Genomic DNA, 14,062 nt, shown 5'->3' with positions numbered 1-14,062 from the left:
TGCAGTCCTATTAAAGCTTTGCAGTTGTGCTATTCTCTCTCCTTGCCTTCCAACTCCAGCTCTGGTCTGGAGTGGATGCTGTGGGATGTCTGGCTATCCAACTGACCTGTTTCATTAGAGGAAATTCACCCATAAAATATAACCTGGGATATTGAACTAGACAAACATTTTGCTTCAGTGTGGACGGCCACTGAAATATCTGTAAAAAAGTATGAAAATGTGCCAAAAAAGGAAAGTCCTCAAGTGACTTTTTCCTGCTCTGGAGAAATTAAATTTATTTAATTAAATTAAATTAATTAAATACAACAGATTATTTTTTTTTTTAAGAGCAATATACCACCTATTTTGGATTTTTTTTCTGCCTTTTATTTTTTTAATAGCTGACAAACTATACCTGCTCATGGTTGATCTTTCAAGGCCTCTAATTTATTTGAATTTCAAGGAAACTGAAAAAATAATGTGAAAGCCTAAAGGGCAGTAGCTTCTAGCAGAGGCTTCTCTTTCCCATTCTGTAAATCTAATGATGCATGCCATCCTGAGCTATGAGAAATGTGCTGGACTGTCATTGCAGCTGTCAAAAACATGTGGCAGTTTCATTTAGTCTGGAGCAACTTTGACCACTTTTGCCAAATTTCATTAGGACAGATTTGCAGATGATGCAGCTGACACAACTGATTTTCAGCTCCCAGCAGTTTGTGTTGGAGGGACAGATGCTTGTGAAAATATACAAGCAGAACAAAGAGGAGGGCGACCACACAGTGAGAAAACTAATTCATCCAATTAGCAATTGACCATGAGCAAGTCTTGGGGAGAACAAGTATTAAATATGCACCCATAAAAATTAATAAAAATCTTTTTTTAAGCATGTGAAAGTAGTAAACTCACTTAGCAAAGGGTGAGAGAGAAACCTCAAGCATCAGTTTGGCAACTTCCCTGTATATTGCTGATGGCACTGAATAAAGTGAATAAAGTGCCTTACCTGCATCTACTTCCTGAGACATCAAAGCCATTTCAGATTTAAGTGAAACAACTCTCTTAAATGATATACAGGGAATTTCAGTAGCAACCTAAGAGGTGCTGCCCATGCTTAGAGACTCCCAGTGACACATGTTTGCTCCTAGGAGCTCTAAACCAAGACTACTTCCAGTCATTTTCCATATGTGCTCTTACATATTCATAAAACTCATCAGAACTTGTATAGGATTCGCTGTCATGCTTCATAATAAGTCATGTACAGAAACTTCAGGCTGAAAATACTGTAATTTTCAAAATATATATATATATTTTTTAAATATCTATATTTTCTTAAACACAGAATAGACTGCAAAGGCACAGCCAGATGTAACTCTACTCAGAGGTTATTTTGTGTAATACACTTAGTCTCCTTCTATTTTTAAGTCCTCACTTCAGCTCCTTGCAGCTGCAAGTTTTGTCTTAAAGGGGAGAATAAATAAATAAATCCCAAAGAACAGAGCTCATAACAGTACATTAGCATAGACTCCTTTGTGCTTCTTGCTCCAGATGCTCTGAATGACAGCAAATCCTTTCAAGTGCTTCACAGCGGCTCCATCAGTGAATCTTTTTATTATCATCACAGCAGTTAAGGCTGCATCTACACTGAGAGGGAATTGCACACCAAGCTGGGTTGTGAATTTGTGTCATATCAGCTCTTTACTGCCCTGTGTGGGTATTCAAGACTGTGCTAAGGGCAGATTTGACATCCATTTGTTTTGGCAGCCTGTGCCCTTCTCCTCTCCCTCTCTTGACCACCCAGCTCCCTCCAACATCTCCCTTTAGGCATCCTGGTAAAATTGTTTGTGACACTGTGGGAAGAACTGATCCAGAATAATAAAAGCCATTTTTCCTAAGTTATTTTAAACCTGTTCCAATCCCTTGAGGCAGTTCAAGGCATGGATGCAAAAATACCTGTGCTAGCACAGCTGAGGAGAAGTGAAGGAACAGAACAGGCAGGCAGCATTAGCAATCAACCTCTCACCCTGCTAAATAACTATAGCAACTTACACCCAGCTTACAAAAAGCCTCAAAGTACTACATCCTCAAAACAAACAAACAAAAAACCCAAAACACATCACAATTTTCTTTCTGTTGTTTTAGACATTGAAATTGGCTCACCAGCAGAAGCAAACTCCCAGTCACAGTGCAGGGGAAAAGGTGGGAGTATTCAAACACGTATGGAGAGCAGGAGGGACGTGGAGGGAGTGACTCCATCTCTTTGGCATCTGATTGCAATTTGATTTGCTTCAGCTGTGGCTGAAAAATGCCCCATTTGGTATTCATGTCCTAAATTTGTTAAACAAGTGTTGGTTCAGGAAACAAGGTGTTTCTGTGATTCCACTCCTAAGCTCCCAGCTTGGGACTGCTGACATATTCTGGTTTTCAGAAATCTGATAAGAGCTGAGCTCCAGATGGGCAGTCAGTCCCTCTCTTGGGGTGCTGGAGACTGACAGAAGCTAAGTGATTTCTGCAAGCAGAAGGCTATTCTGTGCTATATATTTTCTGTTAAAAATCCATAGAAATGAATAAAATATTACTATTTTTGACCAAATGACATTCACTATATGAACAATTCACACAGCAGACACAACCATTGAAGCAGAAAAGTACAAACCAACAGCAGTCAGAACTGAGTAAATATTTGCATTTAAATGTTTTGCATAAGACACTAAAGAAAAACCTTTCCCCACATCATTTAGAAGAAAGAATAAGCACTGTGATGCCATCAATGTGAAACTTTTGTTTTTAATTCAAATTGCTTTTCAAAATCACACATTTTCCTTGAACAATAAAAAAAAAAAATCCAAAAACTTAGATATGGAAAATGAGAAATACATACTTGGGTTGCTCAAATTTTTCTGGACCAAAAGAACAAGATTTAAAATTGTAAAATTGCTAGAGAAACAGAGAGTCTGAGTCCTTCCCAGCTTTAATGACATGGCAGGGAGTGATCCTGGCGCTGCAGAACGTGGTTTGAAAGGGAGAATTCCGCTGGCAGGAGCGGGGGAGATTTCTCTGCTGTCAGTCACCAGGAAGCAGATGGCACGTTTTGGCTGAGTGGGTTCTCAGGCATCTCATTTCAGCAACCACTTCAGTGTAGCTGACAGCAGCCTCAGATGTGGAACTGGCTGCCCAAACACGGCTCTGACAGCCCCAGTGAGGTGAATCCCCAATCCCTGCAAGATCAGCCAGGAATGGGAGCACAGGAGTTCTGCCTGCCCTGTGCAGGGAGAACTTTCCTCTCATCTCCAGGCAGTTACTTGCAAACTCTTCAAGGTAATAAAGAAACAATAAAATTGATTCTACTGTGATTATTTAGCATAAAAACAAAGGCTATTATTTCTGTTATTATTGTTGTTGTTTTTGTTAGCAGTCTGAGAGTGTCAAATGTAGGAAAATAATGAAAATGGTCTTCATCTATCACATCAGCTTAGAGAAACAAAATGTTTTTAATGGCTTTTGCCTCATGAGGGAAATTCAAAGATTGCATAGGAAAACTGTGTTGGATGCCTTTTGGTATGAACATTGCGACCCCATTGCCTGGGTGACTTGAGGCATGCAGTCCTCCTTGTTGGAGGACTATTCCCAGCTCCCAGGAAATGTTAAAAAGCCCCATGCAAGCCAATTCCCTGCTGCTTTTGAAAGTGCCAGTAAATATTCACTTGGTAGTTTAGGCACTGGAAAAAAAAAGTGGCCCTAGACCTCTCACCTACCATCATAGACTGTGTGACAATGCCAGGAACTCAGCTCCAAATTTTTGAACACCAGGCCAGTGCCTGCAGCACAAAGCATCCATCCTCACTCCATCAGTCTGACATGAAAAGTTATTCTGGATGTCCTCTTAGTAAGAGTGTGGTTAATAGAGGTGCCACCAAGTGATGCAAACAGCCATCAGAGAATCAAGTTCCCTGTACAGACATTATGTACCATCTTAAAACCTGAGAGTAACTGTCCAAAATACAGTAGTCAGGGGTAAAAAATCCTACAGAACTCACTCGTTCACTCAAAAAAATAACAGGCAACATAATTTTAAAATGGATTGATTCTCCTTGCCCATGATCATATGTTAATCCTCTTGTCTGGCACAAAGCATACATGCAAATCAGGAGACAGAGATCTCTCAGCACTCACATGCAGACAAAAGGACACTTGGGGGTGGTTTGAACTAAATAAGGTATAAACATATGCATATGTAGAGTCCAGACATCTAAATTTAGTAAAGCCCTGGTGCCCCAGTCATTAGTGCAGAGGTATCACTTCATTTTATTTGCCATATAGGAACTGAGAGAGTGATATACAGCAGGATGAGGACATGAACTTACACCCAGTATCTGTGCTAAGAACAAGTTCCAAGTATATAAAACACCTGTAGATTAATTGAAATCATCAGTAGATAGACAATAAATCACTTTACTGACAGTATTTATCACTCCATTGAATCTAAGCCCATTAATTCTCTTTTATTTCTTTGGCCACAACCAGACTGTAGATATAAAATTGGCTTTTATGCAAATGAGTGTTATTGCCATGAGACACTGAAATTACTCTGGCAGTACCATCCAAAAAGCCATAGGCACAGCATAGTTATGCTTTACCTGTGTATATTGTAACTGTTGATTTTAGGTTGATTTTAGTGCATACCCCACTGAATGAAAAGAGAAAGAAATAAATGCACAGAAATTTGAATGTGAAGAGGAAACCCCCCACTATATTTCATTAGTCTGCCACCTACACCAACAAAAGTCTATAATAAAAAAGACAGATATGGCCACAGTTCTTCTTATCAGGGTGATCTGTGGGGTATTGAGACAGACAGCCAAGGATACAAAGAGTTCATGGGCTAATTTCACAGCCCACAGCCACTGCAGTGGTCTTATTAGGCAAGCTTGCACAGAAAAGAGAAAGGCAATAAATCTATATGAGTTTTCTTGGCCAAAAGAAAGCAGTGCCATGAAAGAGAAGTGCAAGAACAAGATCCTCAGAAAAAAAAAAAAACCCAAAATGTATTGACTGATACATCACTCACTAGGAACTGAATTAAAATGAAATTTGTATAAATAACACGTATCAACTATTAATGTGGCTGGATCACCTGCCCACCCCTTCTTTAAACAACTGCTAACTCTATGAACCCAGAGGGTGGGAAAAATACACAAAGACCAAAATTAGATGCCTTGAGCTTTTTTTTCTTTCCTGCAGAACTGCTGCAGATGATTTATTAGTGAATGGATATCTGCCATCCATTTTAAAATTAAAAATCCCTTGGAGGCTCTGCAGCCCCCTCCATTACATTACCAGAGTGTGCAAGTCACAAAGGTACAGCTGGGACAAGAAATGTGCTCCATCAGTGAAAAACTTTATTTTCTTCCCAAGTGCCAAAAGTCTTGAAGTGTGCAATTTGAATCATCCTTAAATTCCCCAGCATGTTTAAGCACTGTGCTAATAGGATAGTATTAAAGTATTAAAGGATACAGGTTAATCCCAGTGCTCTTATGCCTTGGTCTCTTGGTGGCAGCTGGGGCTTGGAGTAAAGAAATGTTAAGCCCAGACTCCATTCATGAGTGCTGAGGAGGGAGAGAGTCACAAGTGAGATTTCAGCGAAGCATTCTCCATTTCACCTCTTCAATTTCACTCTCATTTATGGCTTCAGTTTCTAGAGGGTGAATTCAGCAGGCACAGGGTCTGGCCTCTTGTCTCAGCCTGGGTAAACAGGGAGCTCGACTGCTTCTGTGTGTGTCATATCCCAAGGCTAAGTGCACTCTTCCATGAAGCCACTGACAGAAATGAAGGGTAATAATGATGCCCAGGAGAAACAGGAGAAAACTGGAGAGGAGAAAAAAATAAACAGGCAGACTGACACACCTAAACCCTACTCGAGTTCAGTATCCTCAGCTGGGCCCCTACACTCCCATATAAATTATGTGCCCTGCTGCCTCCCCTGCTGTCATGTTGTGATCACCCTTGGCCAGAGATGTGTGGTACTTTTATGTTAGGAAATAACAGGGTTATTAGGGTTAAATAACTAAAGGGTTACTGAGGCTCCTCAGTCCTGGCTCATACTGTGTGTGATGTTTATACGCAGGTATATATTTTATAGCTGTAATTTAAAATGGATCTTAAGACAGCTTAAGAAACACTTTCTCTGACAGTCATGAGAATACAAACACCCTTCACCAGGTTTCCAGAAATGCCAACATTATGAGAGGGATTTTGTGTGGTTCAGAGATGGAATTTGCAGCGTGCCAGGCTGATGGCACATATCTCCTCATCCTTTGGATGCTGACTCCAGCTTCTGCTGCAGCCATCTGATGGGATTTGCCCTGGAGCAGCGATTACACTGCAAAACAGATCAGCTCCTCTCCTTGAAATAGCTTTGCAACTGGCCTAGGGCGCCAAAATCATAAAACGTGCACAACCTGGGGATTTCCCACCAGGCAGCTGTAGATCAAGCAGACAGCTTATCTAAGGGGCTGCTAATTGAGAGGACAAACCTTTGGCTGGGATTAATTAGTACACCTCAGCCTGTGATGACTCGGGTCCCATCAGCAGGGAGCATGAGCACGTACGTGCCTCATAATTTTATTCACACAGCTTTGTTGCTTACAGTACTTTTCAGATCTTAAATAATTAGTTCTACCTGACAGAACTTGTTAAATCTTAAATAATTGTGAGGAAAAAAGACTGAATAATATTGTTGCTTGTTTTTTTTTGTTTTTGTTTTTGGTTTTTTTTTTTTCAATCTCTTGGTGGCAGTTGTATCCTATATGCAGACTTTTGCCAATACACTGGAGTTGGCCAAAGAAAAGCCTGTGGAGGTGGATCTGCTTTTACACCTTAGAAACAGAAATTGAGCACAGACAGGTCTTCAGAGCCTGATGGATTTAAACCCATCTGTGCTAGTCAATGGATGTATATGCCATGGTTCTAGTTTAAGATATTGGCTTAGAAGATGCTCAACTAAAAAAGGACTTAGTTTAAGGATTTTTATAGCTTGGCCAGAACAAAGTCTGTTCTATTCTTTATACAGGTCTTTTGAAGTCCACAGAACACTGAGCATCTATTTTTTTCCCCAAAGGAAATTATTCAATGTTTTATTTTTTAACAACAGCTGAGTTGCCATGTACAGAGACTTTAGTAAGAGAAACCTGTTCACATCAAGAGTAGAGGAAAAAAAATTGTATTAAAGAATAGCATGTGGATATGCTTTTTATGGATGTTTCCAAATACAAATGTGTTTTAAAGCCAGTAAAGTAATAGAAGTTTTTTCCAGTTTTCTTTTCTTTAAATAACAAATTTGAAAAATAAGGAGATTAGACATATGACAGGCAGCACAGACACAATACTAAAAATGAAATAAGAACTAAATAAATAACAAATTAAACAAATAGGAATTTGCATGTAACACAAAGCAACCTTGCTCTTCAAAGTGGATGAGTTCCACTATTTCCATGTCAGCAAACTGCAAAATATTTGGGCAAGTTAAGAGCAAATTAAGAAAATGGAAGGCACCAGCCACAATAAATGTGTGCAGCAGAATGAGAGAGGCTTCATTTAAGTTGATGCTGTTAATTAAATGGATATTAAAGCAAAAATCCTTCTCAAAGCACACATCACAGAACCAGCTGTGACCCATGGGAGCTGCAAGGTCTGGGTGCCAAAAGGTGTTTTATCTCCTGAGGGTGGGCAAGGAATTTGCTCCATGGATGATGGACGAAGCTGAGCTGCAGAATTGCAGCAGCTCCCACAAATCCTGAAACCATCCTCTCAGTTCCTCCTGTGTCCCAGGATTTGTAAGGTCTGAAAAGTAATTCAGTGGGTATGAAAACTGAGGGCCACTTGTGAATCTATCTATGTAGATAATAGGGGAATAAAGGAGCAGAAATCTTCATGAGGGGTAAATGTCTCTGAGTCGCTGCCTCCTGTTTGGAGGGGCAGGGAGAAGGCAGAGTTTGCTCAGAAACTGGAGCTCAGCTGGGTTCCCTAGGTGCAACCAAATAAACTGAAAAGTGGCTATAATTTGATCTCTGTTCTGCTTCTGGGGAAAAGCAAATATATGCTGCCCTTTGCTCAGAGCTGAAGGCAGACTGCCTGTCAATGCAGAGCCCTGGGAGAACATTCTGGATGTGAGCAGCAAAGCTGAAGTCCAGTGCTTCACGAGGCTGTTGGCAAAAACACTTACGGGAAGCACACTCATCCAAAGGCAATTAACAGATAGGGAACACTACAAAAAAAGTTTTAGTACTCTGCCCGATCTTATCAAACATAAAAGATGCTTTTGGTCATGTGCACACATGTAGTGGATGAAGGAGAGAATAAGCATGGAAATGTGTCCAAGGATACACACAGATCCAAAAGCCAGGGATGATTCACTCCCCTATTATAGCTGCAGCAGAACAACTACAAGATTGATTGCAAGATCAATGCAATCAGCTAGGCAGTGAGAGCTGATTATCTGGGAATTCTGAGTAAAGATTATCCATAATAGAATAAAGGGCTGCTGCCCAGCCAGCTACAAATCACAGGAAAAGTAAAAAGTGCATTACAGGCTCCTCAACAGGGCATCACCATGTGAGGATGAATGAGAAAAAAATACCTGTCCTCTTTTAAGAGAAGTTTAATAAGCGCTGTTTAAAATTTCCATCAGTAACATAAGTGGAAGAGTCATGCAAGTTTTGTATTCTACATTTGTACCAGCTATCACTGGTAATATCTATCTGGTTCTTTCTGCCAGCTTTCAGTTCTGTCCTTGCTATCTATGTTTAACACGGATATTTTCATTTAGTTTCAAGATATGAGTTGTTTTCCTCAACAGAGGAATTAATCTACTGATGCTAATCTGGTGAGGGGTAGAACCAGAATCTTGTCAGATTTCTAAATAAAACAGCATAAGTGACATGTTTTATTTACAGAAATATATAAACAGTGTGTATATAGGCTGAAAATCTGTGAGTTACTTACAGAAGTAAATGTCACCATTAAAAGTTAATTAACTTTTATTTTTCATAGTCATTATTGACATAGACTATTATATAGATGATATTTGTTATCTTATAAACATATCATCCATTGAGAGATGAGGTTGAAAAGAGGAGGGGAGAGTCACAAGTAGGGTTAATAAACTCTAAAAATGTCTCCTCCCAGGTGACTGTTATCTTGACATGATGGAAGGCAGCTTAGATTATCTGTGTAGTGTTTTTCCTCAAACACAGCTTGATCCCAGAGCCACTACAGCACAAGGCTGGGAAAGCCAAGGGGTCAGAAATACACGGTGTACAACAACAGCAAACAACTCTCAACAAATATAGGCTGTAAAAATACATTAAATCTCATGTGGTGATGGATCATTGAGCCAGATGGGAAGAACACAGAAATGTAACAAATGCTACAAGGAAGTTGTGAGTCTTTGGGGGATCAAGTGACCTGCAAAAGATCTAATTTTCAGCACCACATGCCCAATGTCACTTGAAATCATAAAGTCACAGGGTCTTGGTCTCTTGCACACAGTCACACTGAAAGTAAGGTTGAAGTGGAAGGATGGTTTTCTACTCAACAAAATAATTTCCTGCATAAGTCATTGAATGCCACTGTAACACTTTTTTCTAAACATGTATTAAAAGTTTTCCACTAGAGAGACTATCTTGATTCTTATACACAAAATTTCAAAATAGTAGGCTCTGAAGTCTTTTAGCAAATATGTAGAAAAATACATCTTTTAAATAATATATAATTTCATAATTTTTTGCATGTTTCTTATTCATTTCAGAAGTCATTTAAAAATGAAGATGAAATCCTTGTAAGATCACTCAAAAAGATCACATTACATGTTCATTCCTATGACAAACATTCAGTGATTTCCACTTTTGGTACTTCTGTTGTTGGGGTGGGTCTGACCATACTCTTGTTCCGCTCCTGTTTTCTTTCACTTGAAATTCACCTGTTGCTCCCTGCTCCCAGTTTTCAGTTCTTTTTACTTCCATTCCTCCAAATCAAATTGGTTCAGCTACCAGGCAAAAGCCTCCAAGAGCAAAATCCTTCAGTGCTTGAGATGCCTCAGCACCCAGGTTAGGAAAGCAACACACTGCAGAGTGCATTTTGTCCAAGCTCCAACAGTGTTTACAATTTCATTTAGCTTATATGAATCTGTAAAACATTCCCCAGTATTCAGATATTCGAGGTGGTTCATGTATTCTCCTTTCTGCAAAAATTCTGCATTTGAGATTAGACACCTCTCCCAGTGGAAATTTCGTCATGACCAATACATTCGTGTGAAAAGTTTCAGCCCCAATGAACTGACATTTTTCTGATGAAAATCTTGCCCCAAACCTCTGAACTATCTCAATGTGCAGCCTCGTGGTACTAAGGCAACCACTGCCTCAGGCTCTTTGCTTTAATTTTATACATTTTCATCAAACCCTGATGTCCCTCGTGGGTTTGTGCTATTTCTGAAATGTAGCTAAAACATTTACTGTATATTTTTGTTCGTTGATTTCAAGTGAAATTATTTCATCACTTTAGCTCTTCTTTTTTCTCCTAGTCCTGATGTATTTTGACATCCAGAGAATTACAGTTTAACCAAAAACACTTCAAAGTGGAGTTTAGCAGAAAATGAGCTAAAGTAAAAATATTTTACTTGGAGCTAATAGGCAGAATGAGGGCAGCAACTGTTCAGCCATTCAAGTTAAATAAGGGCTCATTACCGTCCTCTGTGAGAACTGCCCAAATGCCACATTTAAAGGCTCCATTATTCAAAGGTTCATGAGTTCAATATTCATGTATTGTATAAGTTTTTGTTTTAAAGTAGTACTTTAAAATGAAGATGAGAATCCTGTTGTGTGGTGTTCTGTAAGATGGGTCATTTTACTACTGTCACCCCATACACTTTCCTAGGAAAGAGATTTCTCCTGCCCTGTAGTTTTTCTGCTTATCTGAAACTCCTCCAGGGAGATTGAGCACAACTCTGGAAAACTTAAAAAGTTATTGGATTATAAGGATGACCTGGAAAAGAGAAGATGTGCATTCCCTATCTTGGACTGAAGATACTTCAGAAATTAAAAATTAGAAAACATAACATGATGTTTGGCTTGCCTCATAAAAGATATTGTATTTAGCTGAAAATAACTCAATTTAGTAACCAAATGTATGGAGAGATTCCCAACATTTGCCTCGGGAGGCAAATATCAGTGGAGAAGAGGAACTACTCAGAATACAGCTGACATTAAAAAACAAAGCAAATTATGGGAAAATAATACATTTAGAAGACTTTGAAATATTTCTAATAAATTAATGTTCTGTTTAGTATATTATTTAGTATAATGCTATGTGATTCTTTTTTCCCTTTACTGAGAGAATATATAATTCCAAATATTTGTTTGATAGTTTTAATATTGAATCTAAATTTAGTAGCCAAATGTCTACTTCTCAGTCTGATTGCTAATGCTTGGGAATTTTTAATAATTTCTTATATATAAAAAATAAAATAATATTTTCATATTCATATTGGTTCCCTCAGCTTTCTTTAAAACTGTGTGGACATCCTGAAGTGTTTTCACTGAAGTATTCAAGGAAACTCAGCTCAAGGACTCAGAGAACTCGAACCTTAAAAAAAACACCAATTAAAATAAATTTAATAATTCATTATTTCTAAATAAAAGTTTGAGTCACACAGTTTCTCATACAAGAAAGGTGGGATATGGAAGACTTGCTGGCACTGTAGGCAGTGCTTTGTGTATGGACAGGTTGGGACATTTCAGTTATCAGTTTAACTCACCCAAACTCCATCCCTTCATCAATACTTTTTGAGGTTTTGAGATTTTTTTTTTTAGCTTCAGGGAAAAAAAATGGAATTGGAAGTTTAAATTTTTCCAAATTTTATAAGCAGAAAATTGAGAATAGTGCCATTTGGACCAGCTGAAACTCTTTTTTCAATTTAGATGAAATTACATTTGTTATTCTCCTTTTTTTGATTGTAACTCGAGAATTAAAAAGAAATTATTTGCCATGGAAAAAAAACAGGACTAGATTTTCACTGGTAAATTAAATGTGTCCAGAGTTACTCCTTGCCACTGAAGCCAGTTCTCACAGACTGAACTCCATCTGTGCTCTTAATCACTTTTAACATCCAAAACCAGAGTAGCCCCACACAAACTGCCTGCTGTTAATGCATTCTAGCATGTGCCAGCTACCTAACACTGCCTTGTTTGAAACTGCAAAAACATAAGCAAAACCACATTGCAAAATGTCAACAGTCAATAGATTTCCAGTGGACAGGGACATTCCCTGGTCCTTTAGAATTTGCATATGTGAATACCGTCAGAATTTCCCAGAGAATTTAAAAACTCGCATTTTTTTCAGTTTTGAAAGTCTAGAAAATTAGTTAGTATGTCAAAATTACTAACAGCTGTCATTGAAAAATTGATCTTAATAAGGCAGCATTTTTAAATAAAATTAGTCCTAAAATCTCCAGTAGCTCTACCCAAAGAGACAGAAGACAGACACAGAGACTAAAATTTCTCTGAAAATTCCTTGACAATCCTGTGACATAGCTAAAATTTCAAATCCAGTCTCCTGGATTCTATTCCTATGATTTCATAACAAATCTTTCTAAGAAGAAACAGATAAAGAAAACACTGAAACACACAGACTAGCCTGGCATCTCTCACTGCTGAAAGAGTTGAAGCGTTTTGCTTCATAGTGCGGAGCAGGAGTGGGCAAAATGCCTGGATTCTCAACGACTGTGAAAGTAGGAGTCTTTATTTATTTTGTGTAGGGGAAATGTATGAATTTGCAATCAGGACAGCTTGTGGTACCATGCTGAAATGTAATCAGTTTTCAATGTGCAGAGAGTCCCAGAATAACATTCTAACAGCAACATTAGATAAAGACACTCCTTTTCCCCCAGGCTGTTTGTACCTCCAACATGTAATTTTGCCATTAGTGAAGTGTGATGAAAATTAAGTCACTTGTACAGCCCAATATGCTCACTCAATCAACCATTATTTTTTTTCTTTGTTACTAACTCAGGGCTCAACTCAGGAATAAATTGGCTGCAGAATTCAAGCTGCTAAAAGCTTTATTGAGAGTCTTTTAGCATTGCAACCACACTGCCTTTGCCAGAGCTGTAATCTATAAATCTGAGGAGGGAGAAGGTCATGCTAAGATTTCAGAGCCATAACCCAAGTTCTTACCTCAAAACATGTCTTCTACCACCATGTGGATATTTGACATTGCAGGCAGGCATTTTTCCAGCTCCCAGTGTTAGCACAGGCACTTAAAGAAGCACAAAGAGGACCTATGGGTCTCTTAATATTTTCAGTTTCTCCATTTGGTAGCATAGTTTGCTGATGGAGTTCAGAGGTGGGTTTGTGCAGAGACTGCCCCTAAAAATGGATGTATGAGGACAGTCCAGGGGATCTCTTGGTCCAGTAGACTCCAGCAGGAGCCAAAATCAGACAGCTAGGGAGGAAAGAAGAAAGATAACAGCAATACTTTCCTAGTGCAGTCCATCAAGCATGCTGTAGTCATTGATTAAAGATACTGTCCAAAACCTGTCCCCTTTTTCAACCAGATCCCTGTGAAATTAGAAGATTGACTGCCTGGGCTTTTTATATTGGGCATCTCAAGGAAAGAAAGCTCATGCACTGCCCTTTGAGCTCTAAGTAGCTCTTCCTGACAGACCATACTGAAAGCAGCTGGTGAAGGAAATATCCCAGATTTCACCCAGGTTTTTTTTGGAGCAGCGTGGAGCAGTGGCTGCAGCCTGTGGTGCACAGGAAGGGACTTGCAGAGAGCAGGTCCAGGGTAGCACTGCACTGTCACAGTGGCCCTGAGCTCCTGGAGGATCCCAGTGCACCATACAGACAGCAATCCTGCTGCTCACTGCATTGCTGAGGAGCAGGGAGGCAAACAGCTCTGGGTTCAGTGCTAAAAAGAGCGAATACATAGAAATTTTTTCTCCTAGGCTGAGATCTTGAAAGCTGCCATGGACCTGCAGTCAGACTATGAGATCTCCCCAGTCAGACACCAAAAAGTGCTTTAAGATCCTGCTGTA

At 39.1% G+C, this 14,062-nt stretch overlaps 1 long non-coding RNA gene across 1 annotated transcript; it reads right to left on the bottom strand.

Annotated features, from left to right (window-relative positions):
* Positions 1-2,740: 2,740 nt before the first annotated feature.
* Positions 2,741-13,612, bottom strand: LOC116808613 (uncharacterized). The gene is made up of 2 exons (XR_004368426.3): positions 13,200-13,612; positions 2,741-5,838 (listed from the first exon to the last, which is right to left on the bottom strand). It is a non-coding gene; the product is annotated as an uncharacterized lncRNA (long non-coding RNA).
* Between the last annotated feature and the right edge of the window lie 450 nt (positions 13,613-14,062).

This window comes from Taeniopygia guttata, chromosome 7 (assembly GCF_048771995.1).
Source record: "Taeniopygia guttata chromosome 7, bTaeGut7.mat, whole genome shotgun sequence".
Classification (NCBI taxonomy): Eukaryota; Metazoa; Chordata; class Aves; order Passeriformes; family Estrildidae; genus Taeniopygia; species Taeniopygia guttata.
This window is presented reverse-complemented; position numbering and strand designations above follow the sequence as displayed.